This window comes from Mesoplodon mirus (genome assembly GCF_964341445.2).
Source record: "Mesoplodon mirus genome assembly, chromosome: 9".
In the NCBI taxonomy this organism is placed as follows: domain Eukaryota; kingdom Metazoa; phylum Chordata; class Mammalia; order Artiodactyla; family Ziphiidae; genus Mesoplodon; species Mesoplodon mirus.
Window position 1 is genome coordinate 97,447,647 of NC_138985.1, and position 15,709 is coordinate 97,463,355.

At 44.4% G+C, this 15,709-nt stretch overlaps 1 long non-coding RNA gene across 1 annotated transcript in view; it reads left to right on the forward strand.

The window, feature by feature from the left end:
* Window positions 1-256: 256 nt before the first annotated feature.
* LOC309810731 overlaps window positions 257-15,709 on the forward strand; it is a 27,740-nt gene continuing 12,287 nt past the window's right edge. The window contains exon 1 of the long non-coding RNA XR_014295051.1: window positions 257-470. This is a non-coding gene — a long non-coding RNA (uncharacterized lncRNA). The remainder of the gene's footprint in view (window positions 471-15,709) is intronic.

A 15,709-nucleotide genomic window follows, 5' to 3' on the forward strand; every position in this document is an offset into this window, starting at 1 on the left:
AAAAAATATGTCCAAATATTTTTAGAGGGTAAGTGTTGAACTGGGGTCCCTAAAACAAAGGTTGGAAGCAGGAGGAGGTTATGGGGCGGATTAAGGGGACTTGGTGCAGATCAGTGGAAAATCCCAAGCACAGTGCCCAGGTAAAGCCTGCAGGGAGCCAAAAAGTCAAGTAGCAAGAGTCCAAGAAAATGGGGCAGTCATCAGAGTCCCATAGAAAAAGTGAGAGAAGGGGATCAAGGGAGAGGTCTTGGTAGTTGGAGAGGGCAACGAGGAGTGATTGCTTGACGCCCTGGAATATTATAAAGTGGGGACAGTCTTTTGCCATTATTGTGTTTATCTCCTTTGTTTTCTTTAGACATCAGTGGTCTTTCCTGTGTGCAGAAGGGAACTAAGGACCCCATCTGGTTTGGACAGAGAGACGATAACCACCATTTACCTCGGGTGGCCCTTAGGAGAATGAACACTATAAGGTACTTGTTTAAAAGCTAAAATGTTTGGGCTCAGTCTCCAAAGATCTCACCTGCAGTGAGTTTTTGTGTCCTTATTTTTATCTTTAGTTCAATTCAGTTGTACTCTGAGCTCCGCAGAGCCTTGAAAATAATAAAGGTTGCTGTTACTACCCCCACTCTGGGTAGTAACTAAACAGTGTGGCTTTAACATGTAGCCTTGTAAGCATTGCCCACCATAGTTTATTTTGTTCAGACTCACACTTTGTTCACTGATAGTCTGCAAACATTCATCAGTGATGATGGCAGCATCCTGGTGAGCCCCCCGGTTCTTTGTTTCCTGGTAGAGCATGGTTGAAATAAATTGGGACAGTTTCTCTTCTTGGGGGGCTGGGAAAGAATGATGAATGGGTCCCTTGTTCTGATGCATCATACTGTTTCCTACAAGGGAGAAAACAGACAGCTGCTCACCTCTGTATTGTCAAGAACCACACCTTGCACTCTAATAAGATCACTCACTGTTGTGCGGTGGAGTTGAAGGAGAGTTTCGGATTATTCATTACGCCTGAGTCCTCATTAGTAACTTCTTTACAAAATAAACACTTGGCTCTGCAGAAACAGGGAACAAGAGCCCACTTCATCCAAAGTACAGTGATAAATGTCTCCTGTGGCCCTAGATTCCAACTCTGAACATCTGTGATCTCCCCATCTCCATGGCAACATAAAGTAAATAATAAAAATAGTCCAAATCCAGGAAAAGCACAGCAGGGAATGTCTGTCCTGAAAGAAAACAAGCGCTTCACATGCATTCACATACCAGCAAGAGGACCCAGGCGAAACTTAAGAGTTGATCGATAGGAAAACAACAGTGAGTGGATAATGCAGAGTGTGAAAGCAAAGAGGCAAAAAATGTCAGATTGTTTGAAGAAGTATTGTCGGCTTTCAATAGGAGGCCCAAAGGGAACATTGCTTCTTGTATTCATGGGCTTGTAGAGTACGTCTTTTACATTTTGTACAAATGTGTTTTGAATTATAAGCCTGTTATGTTACACGATATTTAAAGGGAACCATAGATTATAAAAGTAATAGTATCAAGCAGGGAGCTGGGAACTGCTGATTTTGTTTTTGCCGCAGAGCTGTGGTCTGCCAAGAGACCTCAGGGCTCCTCCCAACCTGCACAGCAGCAACCCCAGGGGCTGCTCCTACTGTAGCCCCACCCACCCTGCAGAGACACAAGATGGTGCATTTGGGAGGCTCCAGAGCGCCCACAGTTGGTGTGAGAGCAGCAAAGCAGCCCTCTGGGAGAGAAGAATGTGCCCTCAGGGGCACAAGAAAACTCTCAGGAATAGGATATTTTTAAAGAATGGGGAATTCAACTTAATTTTCTAGTTAGCTGTAGTGCCTTTGGACCTTTCAATTCACTGAGCCTGGTATGGCTCATCTGCAAAAAACGAGAGGGGGACTTCATGACCTGGTGTCCCTGCCAGCCCTGGAATTCTACAATTCTATGAATTGAGCACAAAGCATGATTTTGTTTCAGCCTTTGTGGATAAAAATTTCTGAGTTTACTGGTCTACTCTAGCAAAAACTGTGCATTGACTGTAACCAGATGGCAGTGTTGCGGGGAGGGGAAGTTGGAAGGGGGAGGGATAGACCCAGCTTAGGAGGAAGACTGAGGGGTCTAGAGCCAACCCCAGTGACTAGCTGTGTGACCTTGGGCAAGTTACTCAACCTTTCTTGGCCACTATGTCTTTGTCATTGTCAATGGGGATGATGGTCCTCACCTTACAGCATTGCTGTAGGAATAACTGTAAGTGATCAATAAATGGTAACTATTATATATTTATGGATTTTGAGTCAGTGGTTTGAAGATTATTTTGATCATGTAAGTAGGATTTTATAGTAGTGGGGCCACTTGTCTGGTGTGGTTTATGGAAAGCAACCTCAATACTTTGTGATGGGGGTTCCTTTTGCACTACTTACGGGTGAATCTATACTGAAGATCCACCATGGCGTTTTTCTTTGAATCCCTAACAGTAGCTTTTTACTCTGTGTGCATCTTTCTCCTAAAATTAGAGTATAGCTAAACCCTTCTGGCTAATTTAATAATCTAGAAAGGTCGGGTTCTAATAAGTGGAAGTTTTTACTATATGAGTTGTGCACAGACATCTTGCCATTTATTCACAGGTAAATGCTCAAATTAAAAGCTAACCATTTTCATGGCAGCATTATTCATAATAGCCTAGATATGGAAACAACCTAAGTGTTCATCGATGGATGAGTGCACAAAGATGTGGTGGATATATACAATGGAATACTACACTGCCTGAAAAAGGATGAGATCTCACCATTTGCAACAACATGGATAGACCTTGAGGGTATTACATAAGTGAAATAAGTCAGACCGAGAAAGACAAATGCAGTATGATCTCATTTTTATGTGGAATCTAAAAGAAGAAAACAAACCAAAACAAACAATCAAAACAGAAACTCACAGATACGGAAAGACAGATTGGTGGTTACCAGAGGGGAAGAGGGTCAGGGGTGGGGAGGTGAAATGCGTGAAGGGGGTCCATTGTATGGTGATGGCTGGTTACTAGATTCTTGCTGGTAATCACTTTATAATGTATACAGGTGTCGAATTATAATGGTGTACACCTGAAATTTATATAATGTTATATACCAATTTTATCTCAATTAAAAAACAATCACATGAAACTAACACAATATTGTAAATCAACTACACTTCAATAGAAGAGAAAAAAAAAAAAAAGCTAACCAGAAATCAACAGTCAAGAAGATGGCTTTGGGCTTCCCTGGTGGCGCAGTGGTTGAGAGTCTGCCTGTCAATGCAGGGGACACGGGTTCGTGCCCCGGTCTGGGATGATCCCACATGCCACGGAGCAGCTGGGTCCGTGAGCCATGGCCGCTGAGCCTGTGCATCCGGAGCCTGTGCTCCACAATGGGAGAGACCACAATAGTGAGAGGCCTGTGTACCGCAAAAAAAAAAAAAAAGAAAAAAAAAGAAGATGGCTTTGGGGCAGATTCTCTTTATAATATTCCTTTCTTCTGGCTCAGTTTCTCTCATCTCTTTCTTTCCCATCTTTTGACCACTCTCCCTCTCTTTGCTTTCCTTCTCCTAATCTTCTGATTTTAGTGTTCCCCTCTGTCCAGTTTTGTGTTGTGTAGTCTTCAGTATTTTGCGTTCCTTACTGCATTACCACTTCTTATTCCATCCCTACCTTCCTTTCCTTTTTATTGTCTAAAGTTTTACTTCCATTGATCCACAGTACCTTCTGGAGGGGCGGGGCTTTTTCAATAAGATAAGTACGAGAAGGGCAGATGGACTTCTCTGTGAATGTAGGAAATGGGACTTGCAGTTAACTCCTAGGACTGAATTTCCAGAGGATGGCTCATGTCAGAGAACCTAGCTGCTCTGGATGTAGAGACATCAGGCCGAGAACTAGCAACTGTCTGGGGTCGTAGTGACTCCAGGGGCACTAGATGCTAACCAATCAAGGGAAGAGGGAGTCAGAGTGACTGCGGTTAGAAGAGTAAGGCGTTGTGTTTGATCCAAAAGACAAATCCAGCATCTGGGCTGCCTGACCCGAAAGGATGGGAAAAATCGCTAAATTAGAAAGGCCAAATTGACCTCTGTCCCAATATTACAATAAGAGTAACCCAAACAATATGGTTAAAAGAATTGATGTGTTCAAATCCTTGGCCAAACGTGAGCACTCGTTGATCTCTAATATTAACTATCATCCCATCCAGCTCTGAGTATTAAGCCCCTCCCTGCCAGTTGTCAGCTGACTGACCTTGGATAAATTACTTAACCTTTTCGAGTTTTGGTTCCCTCTAAAAAAGATATGACACCTATATCTTTTTTTTTTTGTTTTGGTTTTAGTTTTGGGGTTTTTTTGCGTTACACGGGCCTCTCACTGTTGTGGCCTCTCCCGTTGTGGAGCACAGGCTCCGGACTCACAGGCTCAGCGGCCATGGCTCACGGGCCGAGCCGCTCCGTGGCATGTGGGATCTTCCCGGACAGAGGCACGAACCCACGTCCCCTGCCTCGGCAGGCGGACTCTCAACCACTGCGCCACCAGGGAAGCCCGACACCTATATCTTTTATTACTAACAGGGATTAAATGAGATCTCAGGTGAAGTGCATTCAGGGTACATTGAAGTTCCTATGCAGTTTCTGTATCTTGGCCTGGGATTTTAATAGTTCAGAAAAGCTTTGTTCATCTAATGTGTAGTTAAGGGTCCGTTTGGTTCAGTGCCCTACCCTGGTCCTCTTGTCCTGACATTAAGTGAGTTAGAAATAAGATGGTGAACATCTCTGTAGTATGCTATGCGCCACTGTTCTCAACACCCTTAAATTCATTCATACTTGGCATCCCCCCCAAATTCCCATTTGGCTCACTAATGACTTGAGGTGTCCAGTGCGGAAGCAAGGGTTAAAAACCAGAGTCTTAAGACCCATTTTAAATGTCATACCAGGTCTGTTAGAGCAGTGGTTCCCGGGGGGGGTGGTGATTTTAACTCTCCGGGGACATTTGACAATGTCTGGAGACATGTTTGATTGTCACAACTTGGGAGGACAGGATGGGGCCGTGTTACTGGCAGGTAATAGGTAGAGGCCAGGGATGCTGCTGAACGTTCCACAGTGCCAAGAAAAAGCCTTATCCAAAATTTCAATAGTGCTGAGGTTGAAAGACCCTAGTTTAGAAGTAGCCAGTTGGACAAATCATTTTTGTAAATAGGGGGACCCTTTTTAGCTTTAGCCTCTTACTATTTATTAAGCTTGAGAAATGTCTGGATAGAGGAGGCATTCGAAGGGATTAGAAGACCTTTAAGACTGAGCTACTGTTATGAATTCAGAGAAACATGTTTGCCTTTTGGACAAAAAGATCTGTAGCCTTGTGCGTGCCAAAACAATTTGCTCAGGGTTTGCTATGCAGCAGCAGGAGAATCTGTCCATAAAAGGGATGGACTTTGCTGCTCAGAGGGATTCCCTTCAAGGGTTTCCCTTGCGAGCTCAAAACAATCACTGGGAAAGGCAAGGCTGGCCAGCCTTCTGAGTTCCAGCCCCTCACCAAGGAGTGTTTATATTTCCCTGGAAGTGAGAGTGAAGAGGTTGTGGGGAAGAACAGCACTCTAGCCCTAAAAAGGGGTTGTTTGGGAACCATCTTATTTCTTAGATGTGAAGATGAACCAGCTTAACTGGGAAAGGCCTTTTAAAGGGGAACCTGGGTTTTACTCTCGCAGGAAGCTGAGAGGAAATCGTCACCGAGGGCAGGATGCCTGGGGTTCCAGATCCGGAAGACCAGGGTATCGACCCCAGCTCCTGTAGCTGCTTACTGGCCCTGTGACCTTGGACGAAGAAAAGAATTACTAAAATTACCGCACACTACCACATGCCAGACTTAATGCTAGTCTTGCACATGCAATATGATTTCACTTTATTTTTACATAAACACTTCAAAGTAGCTTGGTTACATAATATAGTCAATAGCTGGCTAACTCACCTAGGTTTGTTTGACTCCAAAGCCTATGATTTTTCCACTATGCCCCATTGTCTCCCCAAATTCTTAGCCTTTTTAATCTCAGTTTCCTTGCTTAAATGGACACAGTTAGACCACCTCAAAGGAGTGTTGTTAAGGTCAGCTCCAAACAACCTTGGATGCCTCTGGTCTGCAGTTGGCTGTGGCCTCCAGGGGGGGCTCAACACTCCTCTTGTCTACCCCCCCTTCTCCTCCCCCGCACCCCTCCGCCCCCAGCCGTGGTTGGTCAGCTTTAAGGACATTTATCAACCTTTGTGCCTGTGGGGGACATCAGTGAGCTGAGATAAAGGCCCCGTGCCTGTCCAGGAATCTGGCTCCACCGCCTCTTTCTCTCTTCTGAAGCTGCAGTCAGCTCCTTTTGACTAAGGAGTCTCAGAGGTGGAGGCAGTCAACTCCCTCTGCCATCTGAGGATGATGAGGTTAGGTGGTCCACATCTTGCTCCTCAGAACTGGGAAGACCTGTCATCTCTTCCTCACTCCTCAGCAGACACCCTCCTCCAGGGCCACTGGCCTGACCCGGTCACCTGTGTGGAGACCCCAAGCCAGCTCCTCTCTAAGCCTCAAAGCAAACCTTGCTTCTGCTGGGTGGAGCCTTCCCTCAATCCAGTATTTTTGACCCTTGATGCAGAGATTGACAGATACACCTCCTCAGGCCTCTCTTCCATGGAACAAAAGAAGGATTCCCTGGGTTCAGCCTGGCTCCCTGGATCCTACATTGCATATGGGATCCAAACTCTGCTGAGCACATATTGCTTTATCTGGTTTCGTAATCAGTACTCCTATCTCTCTCGGGGAGGTCTTCAAAAGTGGGAGATTTAGGATAATATTCCACTATTCCTCCGTTTCCTGACCACAGGATATTAACGTCACCCTTTGAGTTGGCCGTGTTCCTATATCTAACAGTTAGTGCTTGACAAATGTTACTTCTCCCTTAGACATGAACAGAGCCTGAGAGATCATACAGTTTAGGGGTTTTTAACTTAGAATCCTACTAGAATCAGTAATAAAGTGAGCATTCCCTCTCTCATTAGTCAACAGTTCTCTGAAACATTTGACCCGTGGAATAAAGCATGAGACAGAAGAAAGATCCTTCTCTATGTCAAAGAGAGAGGCACATATATCATTACAGTATGGTTGCATTGTTGGTCAATTTGAATTCTGAAGATTTGAAATATTCCAATACACAATTTATAAACAAAATTAAAAAAATATATGAATCTCCTTTTTCTTTCTGGATGTAGGCGTGAGAGGACACCTCAAGAATAGTCAAATTCCAAATCTGGTGGGCTGAGTGAGTAGAAAACCTTGGTTAGGCTGTGCACTCTGCTCCATGGTGATTTGAAATGCCTGGGGAACAGCAGTGCCCAACAGCGATTGACGGTGATGTGTGGACTCACTATTGTTTACATGCCCCAGAACTGTGAGTGAACCTGTGCCTATTATTTGCTGTTGCTCTACATGACGATCCTCTTTATATCACATACCAATGCCATCCGAATGCCTATTAAGCGGTAGAGCTAAAGCTTAAAAAAGTGTTCTTTGGACTAAAATAGGGGTCAGGATACTTTCTCGGCAAGGGCCATATAGTATATACCTTAGCCTTTGCTGGCCACACAGTCTTGGTCACCACTACTCAACTCTGCCACTGAAGCATAAAAGCCACTGTAGACAAGTATAAATGAATGAGCGTGCCTGTGTTCTAACACAACTTTATATATGGACACTGAAATGTGAACTTCATAGAATTTTCACATGTCAAAAAAATCTTTTGATTTTTTTCTACTATTTAAAAAAATGTAAAAACCATTCTTAGCTTGTGGGTTGTACAAAACCAAGTGAAGGGCCAGATTTAGGCCACAGGTCATAGTTTCATGGCACCTAGACTAGAAGTTAGATGTCATAATGCTATTAAGTGTTATTTATTGTGCTCAGAAACTTTGTTAAAAGAAAAATAAGTTACAGTGTCTGTTGATCTATGCAACACACACATGCACACACACAAAGGTACACACACATGCATATGCACTAATTCCCATTAGAAATTATTTTTGAATTGTTGAGGAGGGTTTATCTGTAGACTGCTGTTGTGGCCCAGAGGATCATTTTTCAAGTCTCTCAGCCAGAAAGGACAAAAAGAGATGATACTACGATGTTTCGTAAATAATTCTATTAATTGGGTACCAGTTAAGCCAGAGAAACAGAGAGATCTAAAAGCACAATGGTTTGAACAAGATAAAAATGTATCTCTCTGTATGTAAGAGTCTGGGCAGGCAGTGCAGGGCTGTACCTCATAGTCCAAGATGCCTGCTCCACCTCCCACCATCATACCCATATTCCAGTGAGCAAGAAAGCAGAAAGGGGAAGGGGAGGGCACACTTGGTCATGAATATTATTTTTAAAAAACAGTGCTTTCTCCTTCCAGCCAAGATGGGGTAACAGGGACTGGTTTTATCCTCTTACTCCAAACAACAACAAGACAAAACACGAGATAATGGTTTTCAAGATGTAGGACATCAGGCAACAAAGGACAACAATCCTTGAGAGAAAGTAAACAAATGAGGTGAGCCCTGAAGGTGTCCCAGAGTGTGGTGCAAGATGGGGAAACCCAGAGCTGAGGGAGTGGGGCTGGGAGTCCCAGGAATCCCAGGTAGTTAGGGTTTGCAGGGTAGAGTACCAGGAAAGAGAATGCTTCACAGAGAGAACTCTGGAGATATGCAGAGTCCTCCTAACCCTACCCTCGGGTCTCATCTGAGCATTGTTCACTGCATGTGTGTGAAGAAACTAGTCAAGGCCTGGGAAAGCATCACCTGAGAGTACTAGAAAGAAAATTCTCTAGAGCTCACACAGAGGCAAGAAGAGCTCCTCTTCCACTAGCCAGAGTAGAAAACCTCCTAATTCATGGGATGTCAAGTAGAATTCTCAGAGGGTTCTGCCTCAGTAGTGGGGCAAAATGAATTCTAGCTTAAACACTACTCTGGTCCCACCTAACAGAGCTTAAAACAAGACATAAGGTCTTCCCTGGTGGCGCAGTGGTTGAGAGTCCGCCTGCCGATGCAGGGGACACGGGTTCGTGCCCCGGTCCGAGAAGATCTCACATGCCACGGAGCGGCTGGGCCCGTGAGCCATGGCCGCTGAGCCTGTGCGTCCAGAGCCTGTGCTCCGCAACGGGAGATGCCACAACAGTGAGAGGCCCGCGTACTGCACAAAAAAAAAAAAGAAAAAAAAAAAAGACATAAGAAGATTAAATTGTTTCCAAGTGTGATGGGATGAACGGTGGCCCAAAGATAAAAGTCGTAATCCCTGGAACCTATAAATGTTACCTGATTTGAAAAAAAGGATTTTTACAGATGTGACTATGTTAGGGATCTTGAGATGAAGAGGTCATCCTGGATTATCCAGGTGGGCCCCAAATGCCATCACAAGTGTCCTTGTAAGAAGGAGGCAGAGGCAAAGCAGACCCACAGAGAGGAGAAGGCACTGGGAAAATAACTGGCAGAGATTGGAGTGATGTAGTCAAGGGATGCTGGGTGCCACCAGAAGCTGGAAGAGGCAAGAAATGGATTTTTCCCTGGAGCCTCTGGAGATACCCTGCTGACATCTTCTGGCCTAAAGAATAAATTTCTATTGTTTCGAGGCACTACATTTGAGGTAATTTGTTACAGCAGCCTCAGGAGACTAATATACCAAGTAACTTAATCGCATTCCATAACAAAACTCAAGTATGTTTACAGGAATAAAAAATTATTCAGCACCTAACAAGGTAAAATTCATAGTGTTTAACATCCAACAAAAAAATTACCAGGCATGCAAAAAAGCTGGAAAATACAACACATAATGAGGGGGAAAAAATCAATCAATTGAACTGACTCAGAAAAGACACAGATGATAGAATTAGCATACACCCTTTCTTTTTAAGATCAGGACCCGATGCTGCTGTGGATGAAGCTAAAATCTGGAGTTCTACTACCAAAAGATGAAAGGGAGAAAATTGGCAGATGGCTGGCAGTCCCAGCCATCATAGTAAAAACTTGTCTCACCAGTTGTATTAGCCAGGGTTTTATAGTTGCAAACAACTGAAAGAGATGTGGTTGATTTAAGTGAGAAAAAAATTTAATAAAAGGATATTGTGTCTTTCACAGACTTCAGAACCAGGCTTAGAAACTGAGCAGGAACAAATGAGGCATGGCAGCCGCTAGGACCACAGCCAAAATCTTGCTCCAGAGCTCATCTAGTGAGGGTAACATTTGCTGGATGGACATCACAACTTGCCCTCTGAAGTCACCTGGCACATGTGCAGCTGGGGCTCCCCCAGCCACTGCTGCTGCTAGAAAGTCCCCATTGTTGACACTGCTGTAGCCAACTGCCAACAGGTCTCCTCCTTGCCTTTGCTTCCTTGTACCACTAGCTAAAGGCTACAATGGGTGCATCGGACAGCAGAGCCTCAGTCATAGTCTGAGTCCCAGCGGCTAGGAAGACTGGGAGAGGGAGTTTTCAGCTTCTGCCCCAGAAAACATCAAGGGGAAAAGAAATCTTCTCAAAACTGGAAAAGCGTGCAGAAACTGAACAGCCAAATAATCATGATAGTAGTAATAATAATAGTAATCACCGACAAAGTCCATTTTATGAGTTCAGATTCTACTGATGTTGGTGAGCCATGAGTGCAGGGCAAAGGGGAGAGCTTAACATTAGTGACTCAGCTTCTACTCCTCAGAACCCAGTCTTCACCCATCTAAGCCTGCCTTCGCTTTTTATTCCTAATGAATAAATGTTAGTCATATTTAGACATAGTTGAGATGTGTGAGGGATCACTCGGAAGTAAATCATCTAAGTCAGTGTGATTAACGTCCCATTTTTTGTGATTTTCTTTACTAACACTTGTTACTTTATGGACATCCTATTGGCTACCAACCTTTGCATCGAGGATGGGAAAAAGAAAATCTACAAATAGAATGGCAGGTAGTTAAACGCACTGTTCTTTCCTTTGTACTCTGGTATTTACTGTAGAGAATGACTGTGACCCTGGTTTAGCTCTGACCAACTTGCTTCCTGGATTAATTAAGTCTTTAATCTGTGATGATCCTTAAGCAGTCCTACTCCCCAACCCCCCAGCCTCCATTCTCCTTGCTTAAAAGGAAGTATCAATAGTAGGGAATATGGGACCGGAAGGACCAATGCTTTGGACAGCTGCATTAGTATGATTTAAGAGTGATGGGAGGATCTCTACCTTGTCCCTAGTGTTCTGTCCTTTAAAGTTAATTCCTTGGACCCTTTCCATAAGGCTCTCATTAAAATACAAAAACAAACAAACAAAAAACAAACAAAAACACAGACGGGGGCTTCCCTGGTGGTGCAGTGGTTGGGAATCCACCTGCCAGTGCAGGCGGCGCAGGTTCGGGCCCTGGTCTGGGAGGATCCCACATGCCGCGGAGCAGCTGGGCCCGTGAGCCACAACTACTGAGCCCATGAGCCGCAACTACTGAGCCTGCACTCTGGAGCCCGTGCTCCGCAACGGGAGAGGCCACCGCACTGAGAGGCCCACGCACTGCAACGAAGAGTGGCCCCCGCTCTCAGCAACTAGAGAAAGACTGCGTACAGCAACGAAGACCCAATGCAGCCAAAAATAAATTAATTAATTTAAAAAAAATAGAAGGGACAACACGTAAAAAAAATGACCACTTTTAACACCTTGAAGGTGTAAGTTTTTCAGGCACTAACACACATTTGGCACTACAGAGTGCTTCACGTGCAATTTAAGTCACTATTCTTCATAAAACCCTATTCATGGGGGTAATATTACTGCTTTTCCACAGATGAAGAAAGGGGCAGAGAAGTCATATAACTTGCCCAAGGTCACTCAGCCAGTGAATGGCAGAGCTGTGATTCAAATCCCCAGAGTTGCTCTGTAACTGCCACCTGTCTAGCCTCTGTCCTTGGGTGCTTCTCACCTAAGAGAGTGGTGACAGGAGCAGGACACGGGGCAGGTAAATGCTGCTAAAGGGAGAAGGGAGCCCAGGTCCAGGGCACAGCACATGGCCCATGCAGGGCAGTCCTGAGTCCAGGTGGAGACTCTGAAGGGCACATGTGAGAAAGATCTGGAGGGCTGGCACAGCACAAATCACCCCTTGCCCAAGGGTCTGCCTTCTTTTTGGCTGGGCACCCTTAGTGCTCTTGTGCAAATGGCTCTGACTTCAAGGCTCTGCCTTCTGAAGAACTCCCCAGTTACTTTCATACCTGATAAAACTGGCAGACTCTGTCTGCCACCTCGAGGTCCAAGGACAAAGTGGGGGAGGGGGGATATTAAGCGGAGCTATGAGTGATGCTTAAGGAGATACGGAAAATGATTTGCTGCCTACTGGAAGCAAAGTCAGCAACATGCATAACAGTAAGGCGAGTCGCTGATGAGAGAAATGAAAGCTGCTGGGGCCAAAATTAAATCGAGACATCTGAATGGAGAGTCCGACAGGAGACTTATGACCAGGATGGCAGGCTCTGTGGACTCTCCAGCATTTTCGCTGGACAGATTCACAAAGCACCACATAAGCAGAAATATTCACAGACGTGAAGCCATGAAGTCGCTGTTGTTGTTTCTGCTGGGGACTTTACTACCCTTAAAGTAAAGAGTGAGTTTTAGTTCTGGGGGACTGTCCCTTTCACAGAAAAGCCCAGAATCCAAACCCCATTCAAATCCCATCATGATTCTCTCTTAGTCTCTTGGTCTCTTTCTCCCTCTGCATCCACCCCAGCATCCAAAGTGTCTGATTCTAAATATAAATCACACAACCAGACACATCAGAAGAGAACTAAGTAAAGAGAACTAAAGCAAAAGAGCATCAAGCAATCCTTCAGTTTTCCCAACCAGGCCAGGCAATGGTGGAGAAAAACAGAAAAGCTTCTGCCAAAACCATCCTGCAATGATTCCAACTTCCCAGTTCTTTCCTCATCAACGGGAGTCAGGTACTATCAGCAGAAATAGGCTTTACAAGGAGCAGCGCGAGCACCGCACCATGATTTAAGCTTCTCAAAAGACCCAGACTTTGGGCACTTAGACTGATAACAGATTATATCTCAAAAACGTCTTCTATCTGGCAAACTTTCTTTTGAGGAAACACAGAAACTAGCAATGCAGATTAGTCTATTTATATATATTTTGGACTTATCCATCTTTTAGAATTAAAAAAATGTTAAAACATTGATTGGTTAATACCATAATTAAGAACAAGTTACAAAGTAGCAATGTAGAAGGTAATTTTAGGATTAAGTTAGACATTTGACTTTCATGATTCATAGGATTTTATATGTCAGACAGGCTGGCATTTATGTGGGGGAGGGACTGAGGGGGGTAGAGTGGGGAGATTTCCAGATGTAGATAGACCCAAAGGAAACCTGCTCTTACCCACTCCCCGCCCGCCTATCCTACCCCCTCGGTCCCACTGCACTGTTGATCCACTGTCACCTCCAGCATCTGGTCTAGTTCCCTTGTCTCCCCATCGTTCCATCTGTCCACCCTAGACTTCCCTGGTTCTGATGCTACCCCTCCAGCTCCTACCTGCCCCTTTGGCAGCCTCCTTCTAGGCTGACCTGCCATCGTAGTTTCTTGACTGGAGCTCCTCCACCTGCCCTAAAGCTTTGCCCTGTTTCCCATGCTGTCTCTCTTACTTTCCTCTCTTTGGCTCTGCCACTGGATCTTGCTCCCTGACTGTAATCACATTCAAGTTTCTCCTGTCCAAAATCAGCCAACCAACCAAAAAACACATAAATAAATAAATAAAAAGAAAAAACCAACCCCACAAACATAAACAAAACCACTGGCCCCCCAGTCTGCTGCCCACCCCTCTGGGGCAAGTGCCTTCACTCTCTCTCCAACATAAAACTTCTTTAAAAAGTCATCTTTGGGGCCTCCCTGGTGGCGCAGTAGTTGAGAGTCCGCCTGCCGATGCAGGGGACACGGGTTCGTGCCCCGGTCCGGGAAGATCCCACATGCCGCAGAGCGGCTGGGCCCGTGAGCCATGGCCGCTGAGCCTGCGCGTCTGGAGCCTGTGCTCCGCAACGGGAGAGGCCACAGCAGTGAGAGGCCTGCGTAAGGCAACAAAAAAAAAAAAAAAAAAAAAGTCATCTTTGTCGACTGCTTCATTCTGATACCACCAGCTCCCTTGTAAATCCTTGCAATTAGGCTTCAGCTCTTATCCCTCCATAATAATTTGTTAAAGGTCAATAGTCAGCCGGTTACCAAATGCAGTGTTTTTTATTTTCATTTTGCTTAGTCACTTTATATGATTGGCCCTGTTCCCCCACCCCCAAATGTGTCCCCATGCCTGGGCAATTCTTACTTTTATACTTTTCTTATCCCCCTTTTATCCCTGTGTCTCCTCCACTTCCTCTTCTTTTCCAGCTCCAAAGATAAGTTTTCCCTAAAAATCTGCCCTTGATCCTCTCCTGCATCCTCTCTTCTATATGTCCTCTTGGAAAACTCATTCAGTCTCATGGCTTTAACTCTACTGTCTTTATGACTCATTTCTGAAGCCTCCTCTCTCACCCTGACAACTCTCACGGTTCCCATCTGGATTCACCAACTCCTGGCTGGAAGTTTCCACCCGTATGTTCTCCCAGTGTGTTGATCTTAATAGGTTCAAATCTGAATTTTTTCTTTTCCCTCCTGAACATTTACTTCTCCCTATTTCTGTTAATCAAGAGTTTTCTAATCGCACCAGCTCAAAATGTTGGTAGAATCTTTAATTCTTCCCTCTTTTTTGTCCCACATTTGATTAGCAGTCAAATTGTCAATTTTGTTGAAAACATGTATCTTTTGTGTTTCTTCTTTCCTTTTTATACACACTGATACCCTCTAGTTCAAGATCTGACTTCCTCTCTCATTATTTAATGCCATAATCTCCTAATAGTTTTCCCTACTTCCAATCTCACCTCACTGAGCAGCACCTGATATTCTGACACAGCACTACCGCATTAATCTTCCTGAAGCACACATCAAAGCTGGTTATTTTCCTGTTCAGACACTTTTAATGACTGCCCAATGCCTAAAGCATAAACACCCAAACACACACAATACATTTAGGATCCTTTGCCTCTATCCCCAAACTATATCTCTAGTTTTATTTCCCATCAGTTTTTTTTTTTTCTCCACCAGTTCTTTACTCTGGTGACCACCACACAATCATAGGCTAAATTTTTACAGCCAGTGGCAAGAAACAAAAAACTCTAACTCAATTTATTTATGTATAGATTTAGTTATTGATAATGAAATTTATTGATTAAATTATGTGCTATATATATAAAATTACAACAAGAAGTTCTGAAGCAGGAGGCCCCTGGCATGGATGTTCCTGCTCTGAATCTGATTCTTTGCAATCCTCTTGACAGAAGTGACTGTTCTTTTGCTAAGGACCTCCTCAAAGTTGGAACTCACACTGCACTGATCACAGTGTGCTTTGTATTATAATTACCTGTTACCAGTCTTACCTTTGTTGAGATTGAAGGCGGCCCCAAGAAATTACACCCTTCTCCTCTCCACCTGAGTTCTGAACCGAAGGAGAGAGAGGAGAGAGTGGCAGATAAGATCAAAACAACATTTTATTACTAATAAAACTGGTTCTGAAGAAAGGTGCTTTGCTGTGCTGCAACAACAGTCTTCCTAATACATGAAACCCCAGAATGTGACAGACTCCTCTCCAGTCCCAGGCA